Raw genomic sequence first — 7,400 nt, 5'->3', positions numbered from 1 at the left:
ATTTTCGGGAGAGATACGAGATGGATTCGTTGTCGTCCAAGACACAATTCAATACACTGAATACCTTGGTCTGGCGATTTCTTGATTAGAAACGAGACTGGTGGCTTATTGAGTTTTTAGAATATACTGTAGTCTCTTTTCCATTTCTAAACCAGACTCTGAAAGCTATTTCTGTATCATCAAAACGTGCTGACAATCAGCTTTTTAATTTTTGAATCGTCGTTTCAACTTACAATAATTTCTCGATTTCTCCTTAATCCTATCGAACATTAAAAAAAACATCTCTCAATTTTATTTTGCAGAACTTCTTCATTCCGCGATTGCACAGTGCATCTGCAGTTAGAACAGCTGGTTCGTTTTCTCTAGATCTTCAATATTCCCATTCCCTACAATTTCTTATCAACTTTTCTCATATCTTTTGAATTACAGTTTCAATTGAACCTCATACCAAGTAAACATGGAATCGAATATTCCTGTCTTCCAAATTTCTTCTTTCTAAACGCGAAAAAATTATAAGTTCATGTCTATTTCTGTCTGCATTTTTTTGTTTATTGATAAAATTAGGTTCAGTTCAATTCGATTTCAGAATCAAACCCTGAAAGACTCCTGCTCCGTTTCACATGAACAGCAGCATAATTCACTCTTTTTCTGAAAATTTTTGATCGTCACTCTTTGAAAATTCTGCAGACTTTTTATTTTTCCATCTAATGCCTTTGAATATGAAATGAGTCTTGTGTTCCTGGGAATTCCCTTCTTTTCAATCATAAAGGAAGTGCTCTTTTCAGTCGCTCAATGAGCAATTTACTGACGATGAAAAGAAATGAGATGCAAATGAATAAAAAAGAAGATGAGACCATTTGGAAGATCTCTGGAAAGATTAGGGTCCAAACTAAACATTATTCGGTTTTCAGGAGGAGAGGAAGTTTTTTTCATAGACTAAATGTTTTATAGCTCTCTACTCTTTTCAGTAATCAGATCCTCGAAACCAAAGTTTTCTTTCTGCTTTTCCAGATGCAATATCTGATATTTGGATCCCAAAATGAATATGTCTTTTCAATTGTTTCTAACTCATAGTCACTCAATAATTCTCATCTTGAATTCCATTCCACATCTCGATTAGATTTCATGACGTCGCTTCTTACTCTTCAGAAAAGAAGGAGACAGAGCAAATGAACCAATGATCAATTTGTTTCTCATGGACCCTCATCTTTCTGTCTCAATTTGGCTTCTCTCATCAAAGAAGAACGAACATTGAGAGGGTATTCCCAGAAGGGTTCAGAGATGTTTTAGCTCTTCATTAGTTTACTGTACCAGCTGGAACATTTCATTTATTACAAAACTTTCTCTTTATGGTTTGCTGTAAGACTATTCACATCAGGAACTCCTGAAAAAGTTCATAAACTCCACTGAAATTTTTATGATTTATTTTTCTTATTTTGAGACTAAACTCATTATGGAGTCCACTCAATTCGCTGCTTTATGACATAGTATAACTCTGAAACTGATATTACAACATTTCTTTTTCATCTCCCTCGCCATACTTCACCTGCTTGTTTCTTTTGATGACAATTCGTTTTCTCCGGGACCAAATCATGGAAATCTCTCCCTCTCAACTAGAATTTTCTCAACATCATTGAAACATGTTCGCATTCTAATTCAACTCAAAAACATCAATACCAAAACAAAGTTGTCTCTGAGTCGAAGGTCCTTTCGTGTTTCAATGAAACATCTCGAACGAAAGTTCTTTTTATTCATTTCTCCATCCATTAGCATATATATCTCATCCCTCCCGTTCGTCTGCCTTTTCTTCAACTTTTTGACTAAAAAAGAGCATGAAAAAGCGGCGGAGAGAAGTCTAGCTTTCCCAGCCATTTTTATTTGTTGCTGATCTTTCGGAACATTTTTTGTTCTTTTTTCCCCGCCCCGAAAACTATTTCATGAGCGTTTTGCATGGATTGATCATTCAACTAAAAAAACTATTGGATCTGACTTTGTACATGTTTCAAACTTTGGTTTTCAGAGTTTTATTTCTTGATTTAGCTTAAGATAGTGATCACATAAGAAAATTTGAATAAAAATTTATTTTCCGATTCTGAACCCTAAAATAAGAATACTGTCACAACGATTCTAGGAATTTCTTGGAAATTCTTTTAGTCACTCGTTTCTCTATCCGAAAACTTCCAGTGTACGTAACTTTCTTGAAGAAACGATAGGGATAATCAATTTGAAATATAGATTCTTTAATATCAAAACGCTAAAATTCTTGTAACCGACTATTCCAAATCTACACAAACTTCCATAGGATAGACTATATTCTAGGCACTTTCCTCTTGTTTTTGCCCTTTTACTCTCCTTATAAATTTAATCGAATGAAGACAAATATCTCTCTCCGAATTTATTTACTCAGACGCTTCTCTACCGAATCTTTCTCTGTTATGCGTCTGCTCAAATGCTAATTTCCGATTTTGATTTACGGTATTTTGTTATTTTGAAACTCAGAATTTTTAAAAAGAATTATTACTGTTTCAAGATTTATGTAATAGTGTTGGAACCGATAGCAAGTTACTATATCGACCATCCTCATATATTTTTCTGAAACTTTGAATTTCTCAGACTACTCTATTATTGAATTCTTCCCACACTTTCCTTTTCAAGTATTTTTACTCCAACTTGCAAGAAATAAAAAAAGGAATCGAACTTTGATTTAATCTCTTTTTCTCTCCGACTTTCTTGTCCATCGAAACAGTTTCAAGGGTAGTTTTTTCTTCCTTGAGAGTAGAATAGTAGCTTATCGTATTACTCGGAAAGGAGACTTCATTCACGTTAATTTCACTCGATTGGATTTAAATCTCCATAGATGGAAAATTCCCGTCCAGGTGGAAATAAAAGTTCTGAAACTGAATGAAGGTCGTCATCTAGAACTGGGAAGCATTTGTACATGATCTCACGTTTTTGTGTTTCTTCCCATTTCAAATCTCGAAATCCCATCTTTTTCGGGGTACTGTATTGATGAGGTCAGATTAAGATCTAACAAAGGATTTTCAATTTTCAAAGGACTCTCGACTGAATTCTGATGTCATACTGGAGCCACAGAAACTTGAAAAGTATCTGAAAAAATCATGCTCATTTCTGATAGTGAATGAAGAAAAACTGAAAACTGTTTAAAAATACTGTAAAATTTGTACCTAAAAATATTCGTTGTTTAATTCCCATTTTAAAGGAAAACATTAAATGAAAACACCCAAAAAAGTTTCAAAAAACTTCCAATTCAAATTTTCTGTTTACCGAAGGCAAAATCTCGAAAGATTTCAGACGGTAGATAAGAAGTGTGACACGAATTCTTGAGTTATCTGATTGCTGCGGGTGTCGGACACTGACCTTAGTAGGGTTTCTGGAGGGATGGATTGTAAAACACATCAGTCGGGACGGTAAAGTTATTATATAGTTTCAAAAAAGTCATGAATGCCAGAGGCTTTATAGAATCTCAGTGGACCTATGTAATCCAACCAAATGTTAAATTTGAAATGATGTTCAATGGAACTGGTTTTAGTTCGCCAATAAATCAAAGTTTGACTGAAATTTCTGATTCACCTTGCTCTTTTGGAAGACAACTTATCATTCAGTTCCCTCTTTCTTCCATAAGCGATAGTTTCATTCCGATCTCTGAGACGGCTCCCTTGTTTCAATGGTGACTTTTCCATCGTAGCGATACAATCTTTAATAGAATCCGGACATCACAACATCCATTTCATTTTCCCGAAATACCGTAAGACACAGTGTTTCTAGAAGATCAGATTTTCCATCCAGTGAAACAATGCTTTGTAATTTATCTGAATTCAGCATCTAGATGGAAAATCGGAAATCGAAAATCTAAAAAACGAGATGTGTCGGACTTCGAGTTCTGGTGGCGGTTTTCATTTGAATCCTAGAACTTCCAGACCCGAAGTATTCAAGGAACAGGATTTATGAAATTATTATGATGTTTCAATATCTCCATTTTATCTAGCATCTTCTAGCAGTCCGTTATTTCGAGGTTTCGTACGACCAACTCATCTCCAAAACGTTTAAATTCTAGAATTCAAAAATTCCGATATCTAATTCATTTTTCAGAACACTATCATCTTCCATTTTTATCTCGAGATTCGATCTTTCATTCCATAGAACAATTCTTTGAAATCCGTCTAATCGAATTTAAAAATCTCGAATCGGAAGCCTACAAAACTAGAATGGACAATTTTACAGTCTTTCTGAAAACGGACACAACTTTTTATGACTCGTGCAAACCGTAATTACGGCATCAAAACCGTGACGTATAGTTCTGCTGGACAGATGACTCTCACATCTATTCCAAAAACAACACACGATTAGTAACAGATCGTAATTTCAACATCCTAAATAAGTGTTTGCCTTCTAAAAGGAAAAATCAACCAAATTCCAACCATCACTTCCACAAAAAGCGAGTGTGGCCACGCAGTGACGAGACACACTGTTCAAATACAATAGGAGATGAATTTGCCCCGACCGGAGGGCAAAAGTTCAGCATCAGAATCAATGAATCGAAAGTTGTATGTAGGTATGTCTGTGTCTCTTCTTCCTGTGATTCTCTCGCAACGTCTACCTGTTTCTTCTTCTTCTTTTCACCGACCACCACCCTAACCGCTGGCAGTCATACCGGGTGTTTCGATGATCATCATCTGAATTGTTTTTCATCTCGGAAACCTTTTTTCTTCTTCGGGATTGTTTCGAGATTTGAATCTTTCTTTTTTTTTGAAGCTCCTCCTCTTTTGAAATATAACTACATATCTGTGCCGATGGTTCATAGATTACCACTTTTTTGTGAGTCTACAACAATGTTCAGTGAACATTTCCGTGTTTAGAATGCAGGTGATTTAGTCGGGTTATCTTTTTCAAGATACATGATTTGTCCGCAATTTGTTTCTATATATGTATTCCTTCCCACTTGATCCCTATTGTTCGTTTCTTCAGGTAGTATCAAAGTTCACTCGAAAACTTTGATCTATCTCTATTTTCCCAGGTCCAACATACGATTTTTCAATTATTTTTTTCTTGTAAAAGCATCGATGTTTAATCAAAGTTCACTTTTTTTCGTGTGGGCTAACAGTTTTTGTCTATCTTTTTAGCTTTTTGGAATTTGTTTCAATGGTGTTTCTAGTGTATTTAATGGTTTACACAGTTACTCATATCTTGCTTGTTTGCTTCAAAGTTTAGAGATTACGTAAACTTTCAAAAACTTTACAGTTCTCAAACTTGGTTATCATTAGAGATGGTCTCTCATTTTGCTATAAGGAGCTCATGAGTTTTAAATTCAGTTTCAGTTATTCTCTTCGCCAATTGAACCTATATTTGAAAATCTTCCCAAACCTCTCCCAGACTGATTGTTTTTATCTTTCTTCTCTTCCACCAAATCTGTGTTCTGATCATTGAATCGACGGATTCAGGTTCACACTTTCTGCATTATTTCGGCTTTATTGGTTGCCGTATATGGCCTACTGTACACTTGTCGTAGTTTGTACCTAATTTGATTAGATATCGGAATTACCTGAACTTAATTGAACTATACCATTGAGATCAGAATATGAAGGTATGTGAGGAATGCTTATTAGCTTCACTGTTTCAGAGTTTTTTGAAATTTACAAAATCATAGTAACGGTACTGCTTTTCCCAAAGAAGTTTCGTGTATTGTAATCCAACGGCATCGTTTATGCAACTTCACGCTAACAAAACTGAGAAATTGAATGAGTTTCTGCAGCGAAACAGTGCCGCGATTTTTCAAAAAATGGCAATGCATACTGCGCCTGCCATTCCTCCTGTTATCTTTTCTTCCCGTAATTCCAGCTCTTTTACTCATTCCTTCCGTAGCAGTCCTTCCCATTTTCAGTTCCTCAAAACTATACTCTTCCTCTTCCTTCCCTTCTTCATCAACCTCTTCAACACCTCCAAATCGTATACTGTACCGTCGTTGTGACATCCATTCCTTCCGTAGCAGTCCTTCCCATTTTCAGTTCCTCAAAACTATACTCTTCCTCTTCCCTTCCCTTCTTCATCAACCTCTTCAACACCTCCAAATCGTATACTGTACCGTCGTTGTGACATCTCTAAAGACACAACTTCTTTCGGAGATAGTCATGCCAAAAGACAACAATGTTCGCACAGACCATCACGATCAATTTCTTGATACCAACTGATTCCCCATCAATTCCATAGATCAATGACGTGGCTGAAAAGTTAGAACCACGCGGCTTTTCTTCTATTTTCTACACAACCAATCACGTTTTGAAATTGTGTTGAGACTTCTTAGATCAATGAACATTTCTCTCTTCCTTTCCTCTTCTGAATTCTATCTTTCGGTCCATCTTTTGGTTCATCTTATGGCCTTGTCTAAGTCTCTTCATCCCTCTCTTATCTCTCGTCGACAGTCCTTTCTGTTATCACACGCACCCATCGTTTCTCACTCATTCTATTCCTTGCGCCTCTTTTATTTCTTCTTATTTGAGGACAGAGACCAAAATAAATTTGAGTATTCCTGTATTTTATATACTAATTTCACTGCTTCATTCAATTGACAGGAGATTAATTTAGCTTGGAGCTAATGATGAAAAGGTACTGCACTATTCTCTATTCTATTTTTGCTCACGTCGATTCTAAATTTTTTTAATCTGCTCCGATCACCTATTCTAAGTGGAAAAAAATTAGAAAAAATTGGTGAAACAGCAAAAAAATGTTAGTTCATTTGTACCAAAGTACCACTGAACCCATCTGGTTCCAACGACAGAAATAAATCAAATCGTTATCTTATCTCTCCTCGAAACTAGTTTACTGTTTCTGACATCTGACAGAGTTCAACTTTTCCATTTTATATTTTTTTTTTCTGAATCTTTCTTCCAACAATTTGCAAGATAACTCTCATCACAACTCTTCTCCTCATTCACTTCCAGTTCCAAACCATTTCCATCGAAGCTCCGCCCACTTTCCGTCTCAATGATCAAGTCTAAATCAAATGATGATAAGACCATATTGTATCATCACAATATTCATTAATGTCTGTCTCTCTCTCTATTCACTTTTCACTCGAAAAAAGGTTTGATGAGTGATGAACCATTGATCAGTGTCTACAAACTAGATACCCTCACTACTCACTTGTTCATGTGAAAAACCGATCATTTTGTCTTTGATCTTTCGATTATTGCAGAGAGAGAGCGAGAGACCTCGTGCAGAGCAAAAATATTACCGGAATTGAGAATTGATACTGAAATATTAATTTGACATTTTGAAGAGTCATACTGTTTTTTTTTGTGATTTCTGAGCAGAATACGAAGAACAAAAAAGAAATGAAAAGTGTGTTCTGAAATCAGAGAATGATAAGAATTCTGTAATATTGC

This window comes from Caenorhabditis remanei, chromosome IV (assembly GCF_010183535.1).
Source record: "Caenorhabditis remanei strain PX506 chromosome IV, whole genome shotgun sequence".
Classification (NCBI taxonomy): domain Eukaryota; kingdom Metazoa; phylum Nematoda; class Chromadorea; order Rhabditida; family Rhabditidae; genus Caenorhabditis; species Caenorhabditis remanei.
Note: the sequence above shows the minus strand (reverse complement) of the source record.